Raw genomic sequence first — 22,472 nt, forward strand, 5'->3', positions numbered from 1 at the left:
CTTGGTCTTAACCATCCAGCAGAAAAGTATAAAAGTGAAGTATAAGAAGTAAAGCCATGGTGTTATGTTGAGCTGTAGGGGACTCAGGTCAACAACTTCTGACATTGCCAGTCAAGCAGAAGACCCAATACTATTGTAGACTACTGGACTATTTTGGAATATTTTGCTGAGTTCACACACCTATAATATTTAAATGAGGAACTAAACAAAAAAGAGGATACAGACGAATGATCATTTTGTATCTGTGTATTCAAAATGGTTAGAATAGATATATAGCTATATTCTCTTAATTCAATGAATAGAGGGATTTGTTCTAATAGTGTTTGTAAATAGGATATCATGTCTACATCTTGTACAACAAATAACCAGTAGGAAGACAGTCTGGAATGTGTTAAGTATTGAAACTGTCCCACCAGTTTGATTTGAAACTGTTTCGTTGCTATTTGTTTCTCAATAAAATTATGGAAAAAAAGATTAAATTAAGTTCAACTAAAAGTAGGGCCTAGATGAAGCTTAGTGGCAGAACACTAGAGAGAAGGAATATAATGATGCCATTTTTTGATGGCTTTCGGGGTTCCTGGATTTGGCTCCATGATTTGATGAGACCAAAAGACACTATGGTCTCCCATAATCTCTCTTGATCTTAAGGAGCATATTGATACTCTCTAGTGTGAGCTGTTTAAACTAATATGCTGTGTAGATCCATTTGATTATCCTAATTCACCATTTGGGAGATGTCAAGAATTCAGTGATTCCATACAAATTTTGAATTTCTTTGCAGAATAGAGAAGATAATGATGTCGGTTGGTTGGTCTTAGCCTTACTGGACAAACTTATGAAGGAAAATAAAAACCTCAAAGATTTGATTTCCCACTTCCAGACACGAATAAGAAATTTAAAAGTTTCTAATTGTGTCCTGACAGAAAATCTCCTTTTAGACACAAGGCTGAGATCGAAGAAAGCAAAATGCTGTCCCTCATAATTCAATTTGCTGAAGGGCAACATAAACTAAATGCTCAGCCTCAAAGGGTATCTGAACCAAAGGTGAGGGTGCCACGGAACCAGGGACTGAACTCAGGCCCTTGCGCTTGCCAGGCAAGCACTTATTCTACTGAGCTCTCTGCCCGGCCCCTTTCTTTTCTCTCTTATTTTTTTCTTGGTGGGGGGAATCCTATAAATTGGAATGGAGATATGTGGGAGGATCCTGAGGAGCCTGATGATGTTGAGTTCCTAGATGTTAATGAGATTATTTTGCCCAAGGAATAAATTTCTCCACCCACTGTGGCACAGGCATTACTGCTTACACCTCCTGCAGTGTGTCTCCCAATATGTCTGGAGAAACTAACCCTGTGTTGAAAAAAACAGGATAATGCTGTGACTCCTCAAGACTCACCCACACCACCATCTTTGTCTCTAGGCCTACAACCAAGCTTCAATCACAGAGGATGCCTAACGATGAGGTATGCAATGTGATCCATGAGGAGATAGGATATTCTCCCAAAGAACTTCTATAAGAATTTTCTAACTCTTATAAGCAGAAGCCTAATGAGCAAGCATGCGAGTGGATTTTGTGAGTGTGGGATAATGGTGGAAAAAACATACACCTGGATCAGACTGAGTTTGTTGATGTGGGCCCATTAAGTAGGGATTCTGAATTTAATGCTGCAGCTTGTGGAATAAAGAAGGGTGTTAATGGTTTATTTGGCTGGTTGGCAGAAGTGTGGCTCAAAAGATGGCCCACTGTGAATGAGTTAGAGATACTTGATATTTCATGGTTTACTATTGATGAAGGGATTCAGAGGCTTAAGGAAATGGGAATGCTGGAGTGGCACTGTCTGTTAAACCTAAACTTTCACATTGGGATGATCCTGAAAACATACTCTTCACTAACAGATTTGAGAAACTATTTATGAAGGGAGCATCAGCATCCCTGAAGAGCCTTGTCATTGTTCTTCTCTGTATACCAGGTCTAACAGTGGAGTCCACAGTTATTAAGTAGGAAATTTAAGGGCAATGGGCTTAGTTGGATGCTGGAATGGCAGAGGTCAAGTGGCAGCACTTAATCATCATGGACAGCTGAAGCAGAACTATGACCTGAGTAATCTGACACATGTAGACCTATGGTGCTGACTGATTAGCCAAGGTGTTCCCAAAAGTGAAATAGATAGGAAGCCTACAAAGTTCTTTCTAGATTTATATATTCAAAAAGATTGAAGGGCAAAAGAACAGAGACTTACTTCAAATCATGGTAATAGGCAATCATGGCCACTCAACCGGTTCCCAGATTTGAGCCAGTTTACAGACCCAGAACCCCTTGAATGAAGGGGAGGCCAGGTCCCCTTGGGAAAGAATCCTAATTCTCCAAACTTTGTATAGTCAGTCTTTATGTGATCCTTCCCTGGGGGACCTTAAACCTTTTGCCCGAGTGACTGTACATTGGGAAAAGGGTAATGATCAGATATTTCAGGGACTACTGGACACTGGTTCTGAACTGACTTGATTCCAGGGGATAAAAAACATCATAGTGGTCCTCCAATGAGAGTAGGAGCCTATAGAGGGCATGTGATCAATGGAGTTTTAGCAAAGATCTGACTCACAGTGTGTCCAATAGGACTCAATTCCATCTTGTAGTCATTTCCCCTGTTCCAGAATGTGTAATTGGCATAGACATACTTAGTACTTGGCATAATCCTCCCACTGGTTCTCTAATCTCTTATGTGAGGGCTATTATGTTTGGAAAGGCTAAATGAAGCTATTAGAGTTGCCTTTGCCTCATGAGACCATGAACCAAAAGCAGTACTGCATTCCTGGAGGGATTGCAGAGATTAGTGCCACCATCAAGGACTTGAAGGAAGTAGGGGTGGTGGTCTCCATCATATCTCCCTTTAACTCTCCCATCTGGCTTGTGTAGAACACAAATGGGTCTTGGAGAATGATGACAGATTACCTAAGCTGAATCAAGTGGTGACTCCAATTGCAGCTGCAGTACCAGATGTGTTCTCCTTGCTTGAGCAGACTAACACACCTCCTGGTAGTTGGTATGCAGCTATTAATTTGGAAAATGCCTTCTTCTCCATACCTGACTGTAAGGACCACAGAAACAATGTGCTTTCAGCTGATAAGGCCATCAGTATGCCTTCACTGTGTTACCACAAGTGTATATTTACTCATCAACTCTGTGCCACAACTTAGTTTATAGGGATCTTGATCACCTTTCTCTTCCTCAAGATATTACACTGGTCCCTTACATTGATGATGTTATGCTGATGGGGCCTAGAGAGCAGGAGGTGGAAACCACTTTTTATTTATTAGCATTTGAGAGCCAGAGGATGGGAAATAAATCTCACAGAATTTCAAAGTCCCTCTACCTCAGTGAAGTTTCTTGAAGTCCAGTGGTGTAGAATATGTAGAGATATTTCTTCCAAGGTAGAAGATAAATTGTTGTATATGATTTCTCCTACAATCAAAAAAGGGCAGCATGCCTATGGCCTATTTGGGTTTTAGAGACAACATATTCCTTACTGAAGTGTCTTATTCAGGCCCATTTACCAAGTGAGTTGGAAAGCTGCTAATTTTGAGTGGGGCTCAGAACAGGAAAAAGGCCTGCAGCAGGTCACAGCTGCTGTTCAGGCTGCTCTATCCCAGGGACCATATAATCCAGCAGATCCAATGGTACTTGGAGTGTCAGTGGTAGATAGGGTGTTTTGAGTCTCTAGTAGGCCACCATAGGTGAACTGCAGTGGAGGCCTTTAGGATTTTGGATCAAAGCTCTGCCACCATCTGCAGACAACTATTCTCCTTTTGACAAACAGCTCTTGGTCTGCTACTGGCACGTAGTGGAAACTGAAGGCTTAACTCTGGAACACCAGTCACCATGAGACCTGAGTTGTCTGTCATGGTCTGGGTATTACCTGATCCATCAAGTCATAAGGTTGGACGTGCTCAACATCAGTCTATCATTAAATGGAAGTGGTATAATCATGACAGAGCCATGGCAGGTCCACAAAGTGCAAGAAGTTACATGAGGAATTTGACCAGATACCTATGGCTCCTATACCTGCTGTATTGTCTTCTTTTTTCCAAGAATGATCCTATGGCATAATACGGTGTACCATATAATCAGCTGTCAGAGGAAGAGAAGGGTAGGGCCTGGTTCATGGCTTCACATACTATGGAGGCAACACCTGCAAGTCGACAGCTGCAGCATTACAGCCCCTTTCTGGGATGTCCCTAAAGGACAGTGGTGAAGGGAAATCATCACAGTGGGTGGAATTTGGGCAGTGTACTTTGTAGTACATTTTTCCTGAAAGAAAAAATGGCCAGATATCTGATTGCATACTGACTCATGGCCGTAGCCAACAGTCTGAATGATTGGTCAGGAACTTGGAAGACGCATGACTGGAAAATCAGTGACAAAGATATCTGGGGAAGAGGTATGTGGATACACCTCTCCATATGGGCAAAAGATGTAAAAAATATTTATGTCCCATGTAAACACTCACCAAAAGGTTACATCAGCCGAAGAGAACTTTAATAATCAAGTGGATAAGATGACTCATTCTGTGGATAGTGGCTGCCCTCCTTCTCCAGCCATCCCTGTCATTGCCCAGCGTGCCCCTGAACAGAATGGCCATGGTGGCAAGGATGGTGGTTATTTATGTGCTCAGCAACATGAACTGCCACTCACCAAGGCTGATCTGGCTATAGCCATGGCTGAACGCCAAATATGCCAGCTACAGAGACCAACCCTGAGTCCCAGATGTGGCACCATTCCCCAGGGTGATCAGCTTGCAACCTGGTGGCAGGTTGATTATATTGGGACCACTTCCATCATAGAAGGGACTGCATTTTGTCCTCACTGCCATAGACACATATTCTGGGTATGGACTTGCCTTTGCTGTATGTAATGCTTCTGTCAAAACCACCATCCATGGACTTACAGAATGCCTATCCACCAGCATGGAATTCCACACAGCATTGTCTCTGACCAAGGAACACATTTTGCAGCCAAACAAATGAATAAGTGGGCTCATGCTCATGGAATTCACTGGTATTACCATGTTCCTTACCATTCAGAAAGAGCTGGATTGATAGAAAGGTGGAATGATCTTTTCAAGACACAGTAACAGCACCAGCTACGTGGCAATAGCTTGCAGGGCTGGGGAAAGGTACTGCAAAAGCCTGTATATGTTTTGAATCAGCACCCTCTGTATGACACTGTGTCTTCCATAGCCAGGATTCATTGGTCCAGGAATCAAGGGGCGGGAGTAGGAATGGTGCCACTCACCATTAACCCTACTGGTCAACTAGCAAAATTTTTTACTTCTTGTTCCCAGGACCTATGTTCTGCTGGACTAGAAGTTCTAGTTCCAAAGGGGGGAAGGCTTGTACCAGGAAGCAAAATGATAAGATTGACCTGGAAGCTAAGATTTCTGCCTGGTTACTTTGAGCTCCTCATGCCTCTGATGAAACAAGCTAAAAAGGGACTCACAGTGTTGTCAGGGATGATTGACCCAGACTGTTAAGGAGAAATTGGACTACGACTCCACAATGGAGGAGAGGAGGAATACACATGGAGTTCAAGAGATAATTTGGAGTGCCTCTTAGTATTACCACGCCCAATTATTAAAGTCAACTACAGCAACTTACTACAGGCACAAATGCTCCTGAGCTTTCAGGCATCAAGGTATTGGTCACTCCACTAGGGAAAGAAACAAGACCTGCTGAGGTGCTTGCTGAAGGCCAAGGGATTACACAATGGGTGGTAGAAGGTAGTTCTAAATACCAGCTGTGAACCCATGATAAGCTACAGAAAAAAGGATTATAATTGTACTATTTTGCCCCATATAGTTCTGTTATAATACTGACAGATTTAATATCGGGTCTTAAGGATTATTAAACCTGTGTTAATGTTGAAGTTATGAAATGATTAAGCATAATCATCAAGCAAAGAAAGCTTACCTTCTACTTTGGCAAGAGAATTAGTTCATTTCCATTTGTACACAGGATAGTTATAACATATTAGGTGCAATTATATGCACATCTTTGTAATTGGAGACTGGTCTAAAGAAATGTCTGGTTGCCAAGTTGACAAGGGGTGGATTGTAGTGACTGATCAATTGTGTCAACTTGAGGAGTTAAAAGTTTAACTAAATTGGCTCAACAATTTCACACCCTAGGTGTGGAGGCCTCAGCCTAGAGTAATTTGTCACTTGAAGGATATAAAAGGGTACATCTCTTAGGAGAAACTCTGGTCTTCTCAATCTGCTTGGACGTTGTGTTCTGGCTTCTTAAACAGACTCTTTGGCCTTCATTTTGGATACCTCAGCCTTCTGATGCAGACTCATCAGCCTTCCCTCACAGACCCAGAACCCTGCTGATACAGCACAGAACCATCAACCACCTGACAGACTTGCACAGATCACTGCAGTGAGCTCCAGACTTTGGACTGAATCCTTCAGTCTCTGGTGTGTAGATGCCCTCTGCACACTTCCACATCTAACTCTGTGGCTGATTATTGTAAGCCAATCTTGGAATTTCTTATACATTTGTACATGATGTGTTATATCTGTTCCTCTAGTAAAATCATGACTGATACATAGGGCTTAGATGCAGCTCAGTGGTGGAACACACCTAGATTTAGTGCTTAGCATCCCTCTAAGAAAATGGGCTTATCCACTCTCATATCTCAGTTCTAGACCACGCTGCTGTGCAATGGAATTGCTGAATTGCCCTGATTTCACATCTAGGTCCAGGAATGAGAGTCCACAAGAACATGCCAGTCCTGGCAAGTTCAACAAATTTTTCCAAAAGCCAGAGGATCTTATAGGTTTAGGCAGAGAACAGGACAGGCACTCTGAGTGTCAGCCTATGGGCAACACTCTGTGGGTTTGCATGCTTAGCCGTGGGTTTGCCTGCCTGAGTGAACAACATTCCTGAGAATATCCTGGAAAGCCCTGAGCTTCCTCCATCTATCATTTGCATTCCATGATTTGTGACTACTTTGATTTCTATTTATTTATATTTTTGGTTGTTGTTTTGAAGATTGTTTTATTTGGTGGGGAGAGGGGAGCAATTTTCCTTTTTAAAAATTTAAATAAACTGTTAAAAAATAGACTTTAGAAAATAAGATAGAAACCATAGTGAAAGGCTCCCCTTCCACAGGCAACATTCTCTCACATGGTACTCCTTAAACCTGCCTTTCCCTGGTGTTGCAATCTTGCTAAAAAGGGTGGCTCAGAGTCCTGGCAAAGTATGATCAAAGGCTGGGGAAGAAGATCTTGCAATGACAGGCACATGAGCAAGAGCCACTCCCTTCTCAGGAAAAAAGCCAGATCTGAGTACTCATCACAGGGAGAGGGAGGAGCCTGAGATGCCCAAGTCATTACTGAGCAAAACATGGAGATCAAGACTGTCCCTGCGCATACCTACTCTTTAGTGCTCTGATCTTTGGAGGCTTAGAAGTCCAGAAGGGGAAACTGAGCTCCTCATGCCACAGATTGAAGGGTCCAACTTTGGGGATGTGGGGGGTGGGTGGGGCAAAGGCGAGTCTCCTCTGTTTGCTCTTGGTGCTACTGGAGCTCCAGAGCTGGCTACTGCCCACTTCTTTTTTAACTTATGAATATAGTCTCAAGTTGCATCCATTTACCTATAAAAGTCTCACATCTACCCTTCTTTATGGCTGTGTAGTACACCACTGTGTGAAAATACCACATCTTTTTAAAGCTTTAATTGGTTGACAGGCATTTGAGTTGCTTCCAAGATTTAGCTATTACAAATTGTGACACTATCAATATGGGTGCACATAGATCATTCTAGTACAGTGCTTTTAATTCCTCTGGGAAAATACCCAAAGGAGGAATAGCTAGGCTGAAAGGGGCCTCTGCTCCTAGTTTTTTTTTTTTTTTGAGGAGTCTCCACAGTGATTTCCATGGTGGTTGCAGAAGTTACACTCCCACCAACAGTGAAGAAGTGTTCCTTGATTCACACAGCCTCACTAACACTTGTTATTGGCTGATTTCTTTTTCTTTTTAATTAAAAAAATCTATTTATTGATTTGCTTGTTTGTTTGTTCATTTATTTATTTGGTACAGGGTCTCATTACTCAGCTTGGAAACATTCTCTTGCCTCAGCCTCACCAGTGCTGCCTGTATTGCAGGCATGTGCCACCACTCCTGGTTTCATTGACTGGCAATGCGTGCCTGGCAGGGCTGCCACACCATGTGGTACCAGGTATCAAACCCAGATCTTTGTGCTTCAAAACTGGAGGACGCCTGATTTTGTCTTATTCTTTCTGGAGGGAAAAAATAAAATAGAATGTGAAGGAATAATCAGAAAAAGAAGGGACGTTTATTTGCTTGAATATTTAACTTCAAAAAGTTGTTGAGGAGGACCGGTGAAATAGCTTAGCAGACTAAGCGCCTGCTTTGGCAAGCTCAGGGATCAAGTTTGAACACTGGTCCTGCATGCCTTACCTGCCGCACCCCCAGGGCATGCTGACCCCAAGTTTGGGTGTGGTGGCGCACACCTATAATCCCAGTGCTGGGGAGGCTGAAAACTGAAACCAGGAGGATCGTTACAAGTCCCAAATATATAAATGGAAAAAAAAAAAAAAAAAAGTTGTTTCGGGAAAGAGGATCAATACAAGAAATTATGGTAAGAAATCTAAAGTTAGAAAAAAAGGAGGAAATAGATGGAGAACAGAAAAGAAAGGAAGAAAAGTAGAAAAGTAGACCCAAGAAAGAGAGAGAAGAAACAAAAGAACAAAGAAAAAGTAACCGCAAGAGACAACTTCCAACCAGACAGGAAAGGGATAGCCAATCAGACAAGGGAGACTAAAAGTAGTAAAACAGCACTGGTGTTTAGAGCTCTGTGGTAGTGTCCGTGTCTGAATTCAGAAATGTGCTGTGCACTCCAGTGAAGCTTACCATGGGAATTGTGCTGATCTTGGACTCTGGGTGTGGGGGCTGAGACTCGTCTTTAGTTTATGGAATTCTCCAGAACCCAGCAGCTGGCTCTTCACTGGTACTTCAGACACTTGCGTGTTTCCAGTCTCACTGGTTACTCTGTGCGCCCCACCAGCTGTCTTGCCCATCCACTCCATCTGCCCACCAGACATCTGTGAGTGCTAGTGCGCTCAGACCGGCCTGTCCTGGATCTTGGGGGTTCCAGTTTGTCCCCGATTTTAGTACATTTTCATTGAAAGACCAGTGACTCAGAAGACTCAGAGAACAAGACAGTGGAATTTCTTTTTAATTGTAATATTTCTCAATTTTATTTTTCTAGAGGAGATTTTAACTGTAATTGGCTCTGAACTAAGAGTTGAGAAGCAAATAAAGTTGGGCGTGCATAAGGTCAGTTTCCCAGGTTTCGCTTGCCCTCCTTCACATTCACCATCTGCTTCCTGAGCCCCTCAGCCCTCTCAACTTTAATGTAAGCTTAAATGTACTGAGCATTTTCTATATATTTTAAGGAAAATTTCTATTTTTCTGCCGTGTATTTTAGTAATTTAATTGGCCAAAAAGAGCAAAATAAACATTCACTTATTAAGTGTTAACCTTTCAGAGATTCTAAAATTATCAGTATCCTTTATGTTGTTAATTCTTATATTATCATAACCTTTCAAGAAAATGAAACTTAAATTAGAATAAGAAAACTTACCTTAAATTTTCAGAAGAGTAGTAAGGGCCAGCAGGAGTGTTCCAATTTTGCAAATTTATGAATGTACACTATTAGAATTCATTTGGAAGGAATGAGCTAGTTATTGGGAAATGGTGAAAGTCACACATATGTGATGCTAATAGCAATACTTTCATGTATATAGAGACAATTTTTAAAAATTTCTCACAGTATTTAGAGAAAAGGTAATTCTAAATAATATATCCATTTTGATTTTAAATTCTTCCTCCCAAATTAATAGCTCTGTGATTTCTGTAGTTCTTTGTACCTAAGTATTTTCTTTGAATTATAGGTTTAATAATAACATAATAAAGAATGTTATTTGCCTCATACACTTTTGGTACATAACAGGACATTTAAACTTCCATAGACAATGAAGAGTATTATGTTGCATCATTTGATAAGTTAGATATATTTATGATAAATTTTGTCATGCACTAAAATCAGAATATGCTATAGCACTTAGACATCTTACATACAAAAGTACACATATTGAATGAGTACTTAAAGCTTTTTCACAAACAAAACTTACATCCTTCTAATGGAAGCTAGGCTTGATACTTCAGTGAGAAAAGTTGCCATCTAATATGCTTTTCTTATAGGAACTTAAGTTCTTCATTTCTATTTTTTGTTCTTAAATAGAGGGCTATTTATTTATTTACTTATTTATTTATTTTAATTAACCTATGATATTCTGCCAGACATATTTTACATTTTCACTTCCTTGATAATGGACTTAAATATTGGTTCTAAGTTTTTTTTGTCACGCTGCAAAAATCAATTTTATGTTTCTTGTTCCTAGCAGTGTTAGTGGCATTCTTAACAATATCAATAAGCTTTCCTTATCTGGCATCTATCTTACATGTACTTTTTATAAGGAATAAAACTGATGTATATCTTGCCACTTTAAAATATTGCATTAGATAACGTAGTATATGAAATTTTCAACTTCAAAGAAAACATCTTGTATTCACTTAACATTAGGATAAACATCACTAAAACCTCATCTTAATTTTACACCATTGTAGTAGGCAGAATAATTCTTCCCCCAATATTCAAATCTTAATGCCCAGAACCTATGAATATATTGCCTTATGCGGCAAAAGACACTTGGCAGATGTAATTAAGTTGAGGCTCTCCAAATGAAGTTATTACACTGGAATATCTTGGTAGACTCAAAGTAATCAGTCCCAACAGTCCATACCAACAGGAATCAGAAAGACCCAAGTCAGAAAATTATAGGTCGTAGTGATGGGATTTCAGGAAACCACCACAATTTAAGAATACAGGTGCTTTTTAGGAGCAGGACCACATAGACAGTGGATTGTTCTCTAGATCCTCAAGGTGTGCACTTTTGCTAATGTCTTAATTTTAGCCTCATAAAACCCACTGTGACCTTTTAATCTGCAGAACTCTAAGCAAATTTCGCATTAACTATTTACACACATGTATTATTCAGCCTCAAAGTTTGCAGTATTTTGTTATAGCAGCAATGGTACACTCCTACAATAAACTGAAATCCAAAAAATACCAACATTAAAAGCCCATTTGAAAATACAAAAAATGAACATTTTCTAAACTATCAACATGCTGATGTAACATTTTCTAATTCTGCCTCTTATACATTATGTATCTGATAACTCTTAATAACAATGAATTGACAGATTAACCAGAGAGAAACAAAATCAAAGAACAAAAAGTTCACAGACACTAATATTTCTAAAAACTTGAGAATTAGTTAATGGTGGGTAGTTTCTTCTCTTGCACTCTTCCTTGAAGCTTATGATTCTGATAAATGATCTTTCATCAAAGGAACAAAAACATAATAGGAACAGTAAAGAAAAAGCATTGTTAATCTTTATATTAACTTGTCTTCTAAAAGCACAATTCATGAATTCACTTCCAAAAGTCCAATGTCCATGAAACCATGAAATGTTCTTCGCTCAAAAAGTTTTGAAATCTAAATCTTGAAACATAACAAATGAGAAGACAGTCCTAAAAATGCATTTCTTAAATAGAATGAAAACACAGCTGGAGGCTATCTCTCGACCTGTTTTGTGTTGTTATAACAAGATGCTGGAGATTGGGTATCATATTCCTTACAGATCTGGAAGTTGGGAAGCCCAGTGTTAAGGTGCAAGCATCTGACTAGTCCCTTCTTGCTGTGTCATCTATGGAGGAAGTTAAGAGGGAGAGAAAGACGAGAGCCAGAGGTTGAGGAAGCTGGGAAATATGAAGGGGCAGAGAGAGAACGTATGTCGGTGTACATTTGTGAGAGCAGAATTTGCAAACTTGCTTTCATAGCAAAAGAAAACCCTTCTCTCCCAATAATGAAAGTTAAGCCAGTCTGCTGTCAGAGTCCTCATGATATAGTCACTCTTGAAAGCCTCATCTCTCAACTCTGCTGCTTTGAGGATTAAGTATCCAACTCAAGAAAAGTAAGGACACATGCAAGCTGGAGCACAGGTACTACTTTCCAAATTAGATGTGCACCAGGAGTACTAAGAAGCCAGTACCGTGATGAGATGAAATGTTAGTTGACCACTTATCTGGAATGTTCCTCTTGGTTGTGAATATGAAAAGTGGAGATACTTGGCAAAAGTAGGATTCTTTGTGTGCACAACACACAACAGGATCTTTGTAATACCACTATACCTTTCCCCAGGGGCCCACTCATATTCTCTAAGCTGCCTTTCATCACAGGGTGATTTTATCCTTTTTCTTGAAAAATCTTATACAATCAAGGTTGGTTTTGTCGCCTCTATTTATCAGATTAATTGCCACCCAACAGAAAGTCCTTATTCTGTTGGTCATTAGGTGCACATAGTCCATAGACACTCATGTGTTCAAGGTATAATGTAAAGAATCTTGCATAATTTTATATAACTATGTTAATCTGAGAAACAGGTTTAATGATGAAAACAGATAATGTTACAACCATTGTTAATTAGCTGGTCTTGTTTTGAAAATCTGTAACATATGTATTGTTGTATGTTACCCTGTCTCTGTCTTTGCTTCTGCTATTTGTTTTTGCTTCTGTTTTTATTCTTCAAAATAAAATAAAATAAAATATTTTTAAAAATTTTATTTTTGGTACTGGGGATTGAACTGAGGACCTTATCCTTGCCAGGCAGGCACTGTACCACTGTGCTGTAAACCCAGTAATATGTAAAGAGACAGAAGTTGCTATCCTCGCCTTTTAAAAATTTATTTATTTATTTATTATTTAATTAATTTTATTTTCCATCTCATCCCTACCGGGCCATTAACGTGAGGCAAACAAAAAGATATTGTTGCTAACCGATATTTTCTTATCCTTCTGCTAGTTAATCTAATCAACAGTTCATCACTTTTGAAAGGCACCTGCCAAGCGTGGTACTGTCCTAAGCATGAAGACACTACAGGAGTTGAGGTTGTGCTGTCACCCTGCTGCCTGTCCAAGAGCGTGTGGTCCAATTCTCAACAGAGGGAGAGATGCCAGATAGCATCGATGGCATGAATTAGATTTTACTACTGTTAGTTTTTAATCCTTCATTTCTGGGAATTAAACCCCAAACCTCTTATATCCTAGGCAAGGGCTCCAACACTACTACAGTTCCCGTCCCCTCATATGCTGTAGGCTCTTTAATTCAAATTAAAATTCTATGAAATAAACATTATAAATTGCTCTTATGTATCAAGTTGAAAGACCCACAGTTCATATTTTAAAGGACTAGGTCAGCATCCTGGATCTAGAAAAACTTTTAGCTTCTTTTTGATTTTATCTTATGATTACTTTGACTATATTTATGTCTAGAATCAGTGTAGCTATTTAAGGATCTTTATAAGTTGTATACTACCATCCTAAATTTATATTTTTATACATGTAAATGATGCAAAAATAAATATGTAATGTGTACTGTTTTTATTTCTTGACCTTTCTTGATTTTAATGGTAAATGCTTCCTTAAGCTTTTTATAATGTTTGTGTAATATTCTATAAGCAGGACAACTCTATCAATTTATATATTTGAAATAAAATTTCAGAAAATAAATTATCTCTATCTCCTATAAGTTGTAAAAATATCCATAATAGGGAACATGTATGACTGAATTGTATCCTTATAGTCATCACATATTTACTTTTATTTCTTATTATAGTTATTTTGACAACTATTTATTTTCCCCAGTAGTGCAGCAACATAAATGAAATAATAAGTTCTATTCTAGTGGCAAATAAAAGTATTTGCAATAAAATTTTCATATTTGAGCCTTGATGGGCTATTAAATCGGAGCTGGCAAATAGCCTTTTTTCATGCTAAACTCCAGTTGATTTGAGCATGACTCTGAGGTCATTTTCAACCTGACCTCAGAGAAAGAAGGTGCATTGCTAGGTCAATAATATCTAGTATTGGGATCTAATTTCCTAGACTGAAAAAAAGGTGACAGGTAAAATTCATGTCATGTATTTGCTTTCTTTACTCTAGATGGTTGGTTAAATAATGCCATAGATGTTCTCTTCTGCAAAACTCAGTTTATCTATTAGGAAAGAGCAAACTGATTAACATATCTCTTATTAATTATAAAAGCAAAGATTCATTTTGTCAGAAAAAAGTACTGGAAAGTTTAATATCAAAGGTCTCAGTGAAAGAAACTACTTTAATGAAATGTGCTTTGAATTTCAATGTCATAGCCTAAATTCATGATTGAAAAGCTAAGAAGTAAAAGACCAGTCATAACCTCACATTTTTACCAAAGTCTCATTGACCTTTTTTTAATCAAACTTTTCAAAAAGCGGCAAGAGCAGAAGCTGGCTTATATTTTAAGAATTGGCATATCATAAACCATTACTCTTCACTTAATGTCTTTATAATAAAAACTCTACTGTAGTAAAATCCTTTCTAGTTTGGGCCTTTACTGCTGCAATTTCCACCCTGAGTTCTCAGTTGAAAGTATACCGGAGGAGGTAGACAAATGCCATTTTTATCAAGCCATAATTCTCTGACTGCCAAAACGTCATACAGTTTGTGATAGTTGCCTATTATTATTGTGAAGTTTGATGTTAGAGCTTATACTTCATAATAAATTAAAAATAGACAGTAATACAGTACAGCACAAAGTTATAGAAATAACCATTATAAAGTATAAAGAGTCTAATATCCACCCCAAGCTTCTCTAGAAGGATACCCACAAATCTCTTTTAAAAAAATGGTGTGATCCCCAGCGTGCTGTGCCAGCCCCACCCCCAGGGTGTGCTGAGAGGGCAATTGAGACTGGGTGTGGTGGCGCATGCCTGTAATCTCACAGTTTGGTAGGCTGAAAACAGGGGAATCACTAGGAGTCCGATCTGGGTAGTGAAACCCTGTAGACCCTGTACTAAAATAGATTTTTTCAAAAAGAATGCTATTAATCCATAATCTTGGTTTCTATTCTTAAAGTCATATTAGTAGTCAAATTATTTCAATAATGAAATTTTGAATTCCCTTAATTTATATTGTGCTACTTTTAAAATTTGGATAAATATGCGGTGTAATGAAATAGATGATGAATGTTTAAAACTTTAAAAGTTTATTACAGTAAAGGACACATTGCTGTGAATCCCATCAAAATATCTCTGCCCCACACAAATGCCTTTATTTCTTTAATCTCGCCCCTTGCTGAAGCAGCTGGAGTTTTCCTTCAGCTCTTTAGTAGGTGGGATTAAAACCCTCAGACAGTGATCATGCTGCAAGCCATACAACGAGAGGCAGGACAGCACTGCAAGTTGTCCTTGCTCACCTATTTTGGGTCAAACACTGTGTGACTTCTGGATTTTTCCGAATATCCAAATGACTATTGAAGGTAAAGGTTTTGAATGAATTCAGTATATTGAAAAAACCCATGACATGGCAACTAATAACATTTATGAAAAAAAAGACTTCCAGAACTGCTTCAGAAAGTGGCAAAAGCTGTGGAATAAGTGTTTTTCAAAGGAGAGGGGAAATTTTGAGGGGAACTAATGTCTTTTGCTATAATTATTTAAACATGATTTTTCAACCACACCTCCTATATTGTGAGTTAAAACCAAATCTTGAGTTTGTTTATTCATTCATTTTTTGTGTCTCTGCCAAACTGACCCCGGCTGTAATGAATGAAGGCTCTTTGAAAGCTATCTAAGGTCAGCTTCCATTACATGCATTTGAATTTGTCACCATCTACCAAGTGCATTCATTCATACCTAGATCCCACCCTGCGCTGAAATCTACCTAGGTGCTTACTATGGGCTAAGGCAATAATCTACATTGACAATAAATATTTTAAACCTAATTTTAGGCAGGCACATGACCAAGGGTAAAAGAAACGTAATCTCATCCTTCTAAAGAGTCTCAGACCCTTTTGTCCACCTAGAATTACTCTTATGCTGATTTTTCTTCTGACTCCCACCAACACTACCAGACTTCATTGATGCAGAACACCCCCTGGCCATACAAGAATATCATCATTTTCTGTTATACAAGATAAAGTCATCTCAGGTAAGAGGAATTAACTGTGAGGTTATTCATTGCTTTAAAACAGAAGTACCAATGTTACTTCAAAATCCGACTTCCCCTACACTGCTCTAGTGTCATTTCTCTTGGCTGAATCTCACAGCTAAACTATTCTGAACTCCCCAAACACTCTGAATACTTTTATTGTCTTGTGATATTAAGTCTTATTCAACCGTACTTTTCTGCCATCTTTCCCTTTTCATCGTTTTAATGAGTATTTTCTAGTCTTCTGTCTTACCTTGCTCCCTGGGTCAATATTTTGCTTTCTTTTTTTGGTTCTGTTAGGAAAAACTATGAAACACTTGAGATGGCAAACTAAAACTAATGTGGGACTCAGTAGAAATGCGAGCATTATCTACTGGCTGTTTGGAGCTATGTCAATCTATGTCAGTTGAATGTCTTTGACTAGATTATTTTACAACTTTGTAAACCATAGGAAGCTAATAGCAATGCAAATGATTATGCCTCATAGAAATACAAATAAATTTGTTCTGTGGAGGTACAATTGAGTTTTGTCTTTAAAAAGATGTCTTCAAACATGTATTTTATTGTCCTAGAGGTGTAATAAACCATTTGATATCTATTAACAAAATCAAATCTTTAAGAGCAGTTCTTTTCTGTGGATATAAAATTTTTAAGTGGTTTGAGCAAAGACAGGAAAGTACTTGTACTGCCAGACAACCTGTTATTCCACCTTTGTTAGGAAATTCACTTCTCTGAGTGATTTGCTTCTGTATCAGTGATATAAATGTCGCATGCATGCTGTCTATCCCACAGATCTCTGTATGTGTCCATAGAATTTGAATTCTACCTTGAACCAGCTTTAAAACATTACTGGTTCATTAATATATAAGCTAAGTAAAATATATCTGTATGATAGTCACAGATGAAGAGTTTTAGAAATTATATTTAATCAGTTTTGGAAACATAGAGAGATAAACTCAATAGATTACTCTGAAAAGTCAGGTCATTGGAGATGTGCACTTCATGGACTATTTAAATCCAGCTTTTGAGCTGACCAAATAGCTCAGTGGATTAAAGCACCTGAAAGCAGGCACAGGGGCTGGGAGTTCTATCCCCAGGCTTGCCATGCTGGCCCCACTGGGTATGGTGGTGCATGCTTGTAACCCCAGCTCTTGGAAGGCTGTAAACAGGTGTCTGATCAGGTAGTGAGACCCTGAACACTCTGTAGACACTTCCTTAAAATATAAATAAATAAACAAACAAATAAATAAATCCAGCTTTCTTTAACCTACTGAATAAATCTCCAGGTGACAAAGTTTAAACTTTGCTTACATTGTTTCTCTGCTTTCTCCTTTATAATAAGTGTGTGTGTGTGTGTGTGTGTGTGTGTGTGTGTGTGCAGTTTGCAAGTCCAATAATTTATTCTGCACTGGTGACAATGATTAGAAAATTGATTTCATAGTATGACTTTCTGATGATATGTGTATAGGTGTTAGTAGAAACACATTCACGGTTGAGTGAAAAATGGCAGGAAATTGTGTGTGTATTTTCTACTTGTGCCCCTTTGTGTGCTTAAATCAGTTAGAATTTTGTGCTCACTGATAATGAAAACTGCATGCAGATATTTGAATAGGTGAGATTTTGTGTTTCTGTGTTTGTGTTTGATTTTTAAAGAACTAGTGAACTGAGGTCATATGCTTTTTGTGTATATCTCTGTGTCTTTATCCTTGAAATTGAAAAAGAGCTTAACTTCTCATTATATTCTATGTAATGCTTGCCTATTTATGGCTAAATTAAATAAATTAATTTTAAAGTCTCTAAAAGAAAGAATTCTGTTTTCATTGCTTGTTAGGCTGAACCTTTCTCTTGACTGACCCGGAAGGATCTATGACTTTGCTTATCTTTGATTAGGGTGCATTACAATTGCAAATAGTAAAAACTGATAATGATAAATAGTATTTTTCTCTGCTGAAATAAAAACAAGTTTTTACATTAGAGATTCACTCAATATATGTGTTATAGGAACATTTAGTCAAAAGATTGTATACTTCCAGTTAATTTAGATCTGTAAGAATATCATCCCAAAATTCTTGAATGGGTTGCATAACTCTATCTAAATGTACAACTCCACTGCCTATTCTTCCCCAAGCTTTAATGTCTTACATGAACACATCAGTCAATAAAATAAAAAAAATTGACATGTATTCATTTTCTATTTCAATGAGTCATGTTTTTAAGTTTTAGACAGTTATATCTTATCAGCTACCTCTGCGCTTTGTTCACTGTCCTGCATTACATGAGTATTGCTCTGTCCCTTCTCACCAAGCTATCATGTCTTAAGCGGATGTGTGATTCTCATATGGAAAAATATAGAGGGCTGGAACGAAAGTTCAGTGGCATATGTGCCTGCCTAGCAAGTGCAAGATCCCGGGTTTCATACCCAGTAACTCAGGCCATGCCAACCCAGAACCCGGAGTCGTGGGGCTGAGACACGAGAAGCATCACTCCAAGCCTGGGCTGCAAAGAATGACTACATATATGTGCTTGGCAGTAGGTACTAAAATAATAGAGTTCTTATTAGAGAAAGGTTGGGGACCTGTTAAGGCATCAGGTGAAGAAATGATATGTAAGACACTTGAGTGAGTGATTGAATTTGTTGGTCACTGACTGTATTATATTACTGAATTGATTATAAGTAGACATTCTTATTTATTTATTTATTTATTTTTAAAGCAGAATTCATGCAAAAACGTTTGAAATTTTAAATACCTGAACACAATTCAACCACTACCTCAGCAACAAATTTTATTATGGAAACTTTTTTTTGTAATGTTTTATCTTTGCTTTTGTTATGTTTTGGGTAAAATTTTTCTGATATATACTTGATATTTTTTCTTGAATTTTGCTCTTCTACTATAGAGATTATTTTATCAGTATTTAAATTAATTTCAAAATTTATTTCTTATTCTTTTTACTATAAAGTAACTGCATAGTGCTCTACATGTACTACCTCTTTCTTAGAAAATGTTAAATTAATTAACTTTGAAAATTTTTCCTGCTAAAATAAAAAATCATTAAAGATATGCACAAAACTATGACAATATCCATTGTACAATTCTCTACTGTGGCATAGCTAACTCATAAAATTAATCAGTAACTATCTATAATTCCCATCGAAGTTGGAGTATTTACATACTAAACATATAATTTAAAGATCTATTTAAAGAATCTTACACTGTTTTCATTTGGAGTAATTCTTGCAGAAATTGTAGAACATTTTTATAGTTGTTGCATGTGTTTCATGGTAGTATGTTTCTAATCGTTTAAAAGCAAATGCTTTCTATAAGTTTTTAGACAATTAAGCACAAAATTTTCAAAGTCACAAACTTTTTCCTTAAGATAAATTAGGGAAGAATACTGCTCATTTACACAGTAACTCATATGGTACTTAGAGTTAAAAATACATTAGGAAGTAAAATTAAATTCACCTCATAATGATAAAGTCTTGTCTCTGAACATTGAAGTAATTCAGTATATGAAGAAATGTGATCCAATTTTGGCAATCTAGAGCATGACCATTGAACTTTCTAAATATTTATGGATATTAATAGCTATTCCAGGTGCAGATTTCTTGGGGAAAGTAGTTCAGATATTTTAAAAGTATAAAAGAAAGTCATCCAATTCATCTATCACTTCATATGTTTTAAAGTCAACTCTTTTGGATACTTTGATAAGCATTTATTGCACAGAGTGTAGATTTTAAAATAAGATGGGAATTCCACAATAAAGTATACTGTAGTCCTTTTTGAGAATTTGCACATTAACTCTTTCTCATCTTGCAAGATGGTGGGCAAAAAAGCAGAGAAGCAAGACACTAAAGAGAAAAAAACTCAAAGTCCAGAAGGCTGCTGCCAGTGGTACTGGTAAAAAGGGTAAAGTGAATGCAAAATGTCCAAGAAGGGGCATCCCCACTGCAGCCAAAACCTGTCCTGAATAGAGGAATTGGTAGATACTCCCAATCTGCTATGTGTTCTAGAAGGGCTTTGTACAAGAGAAAGTACACAGCTGCTAAATCAAAGGTTGAGAAGAAAAAGAAAGTTCTTGCTATGATCACAAAACCAGTTGGTGGGGACAAGAAAAAAGGAACCCTGGAGGTTAAGCTTCAAAAAATGCCTAGATAATACCCTACTGAAGATGTGCCTTGAAAGCTCTTGAGCCAGGGCAAGAACCCTTCAGTCAGCACATGAAGAAAATTCGAGTTAGCATCACTCCAGGCACCATCTTGATCATCTTCGATGGACATCACAGAGGCAAGAGAGTGGTCTTCCTTAAGCAGTTGGTCAGTGGCTTGTTGTTTGTGACTGGGCCTCTTAGCCTTAATCGTGTTCATCTACAAAGAACACACTAGAAATTTGTCATTGCCACCTCTACAGAAATTGGTATTGGCAAAGTAAAAATCCCCAAACATCTCACTGATACTTACTTCAAGAAAAAGAGGGGCCAGGGAGTTGGCTCAGTGGAATAAGTGCTTCCATGGCAAACGTAAGGGCCTGAGTCCAATACCTGGTTCTGGAAAGAAAAAAAATCAAAGAAAGAAAGAAAAAGAAGCTTTGGAAACCCAGGCACCAGGAGGGTGAGTTCTTTGACACCAAGAGAGATACTGGATTTCAGAGCAGCGCAAGGTGGATCAGAAAGCATTGGGGTCACAGATTTTAGCAAAAATCAAAGCTGTTCCTCAGCACCAGGGCTACCTGTGTTCCATTTTTGTTCTGACAAATAGAATTTATCTTCATAAATTACTATTCTAAATTTCTTACTAAGAACCTATTTAAATAACTGATACATAAAAGTACAGAATTTACACATTGAAAATTAAAAATAACAGAACAGTATTCCAAACTCATTTTCCTTAACAGTTTCTGAGAAACTGAAATAGACACTATACACAAGTGGAGTTTGAGCAAAAAATAAACAATTAAGATTTATGATGTGAATTTATCCCTCCAGACAATAGAATTTCATGTTTCCATCAATATATTAAACAGGAAAGTAATCTCACTAACGCAGTTAGTGGATTCTGAGCACTCCCTCCTTGCTCATGGACCCATGCTCCTGTCTGTCCATCTCCCTTGCTCTACACACTCCCTTCCTTCCTGCATTGCCCCTGTAAGTGCTAGTTACCTTGGTTACTTGAAGTCTTCCTCTCCTCCAGTCAGGGATGCATTCAGCACTCCACAGCTTCCTCATTCTTGAGGGCAACCTTGAAATTATTTCAAAAAGAAGGGGGTGGTGAATGAAGGCAGGAGACAGGAAAAGGAAGGTTGTGGGACTGTCCTGCTACAAGGTTGTATATGGTTAGATTTCTGGACTTATGTGTAAACATAAGAATTATATATTTCTTTATGCCTATTTTTAAAATATATTTTAATTTACTAAATATTTTTTCATCATATTCTGTAGGGACTCAAAGTTCAGCATATCAATACTTGAAAAATACCTGTTCCATGTCATGCCTAAGATGTTTGATATGCAGACAGTTAGTGAGATTAAACTTAACAGCCTAGGTTGTATGGTAATAACAATAAGCTTCTCTTCTGGAGGGTTAACAATCTACGTTTACAGACCAAAATTAGAGAAAAAGGAGGGCCACAAGGAAAGCCAACATTTTGGCCCTAGCCTTCCAAGGTCAATTAAGACTCAGGACATATGAGAACTTGTACTGTAACGTCATGTAACTAGTAGTGTCTCAAATTTCCTGATCAAGGAGATTATGGGGCCAAAAAGGAAAGTGATCAATGATGTAGAGTGTGTATATGGAGAGAAAACCTTCTCTCAGGCTTTCACAGAGAGCACATTGGCCAAGCAATGGCCGTGACTCATCCACATGGCTGACACTGACAAAGGCTCTACAATCTGAGGTACAGAATCTCAGGATAAATTCTGAGGGGATTTGACTGACCTTATCAGATACAAAGGTTACAATTCTTGTTGCAAAGGTCCTGCTTTACCTTGGTATTAACCATCCAGCAGAAAAGTATAAAAACAAAGTATAAGAAGTAAAGCCATGCTGTTACGTTGAGCTATAGGGGACTCTTTTATCAACAATTTCTGACACTGCCAGTGAAGTGAAAGACCCAATCCTATTATGGACTACTGGACTCTTTTAGAATATTTTGCTGAGTTAACACATCTATACTATTCAAATGACGGAACTAAACAAAAGAGGGGATACAGATGAATGTCCATTTTGTATCTATGTAGGATAGATAAATTCTCTTAATGAATAAAGGGATTTGTTCTAATAGTGTTTGTAAATAGGATATCA

The 22,472-nt window shown here is 37.9% G+C and overlaps 1 pseudogene; it reads left to right on the top strand.

The window, feature by feature from the left end:
* The first annotated feature begins 1,455 nt into the window (after positions 1-1,455).
* Positions 1,456-5,827, top strand: LOC105741472 (annotated as a pseudogene).
* The last annotated feature ends 16,645 nt before the right edge of the window (positions 5,828-22,472 follow it).

This window comes from Octodon degus, unplaced genomic scaffold, assembly GCF_000260255.1.
Source record: "Octodon degus isolate 3935 unplaced genomic scaffold, OctDeg1.0 scaffold00013, whole genome shotgun sequence".
In the NCBI taxonomy this organism is placed as follows: Eukaryota; Metazoa; Chordata; class Mammalia; order Rodentia; family Octodontidae; genus Octodon; species Octodon degus.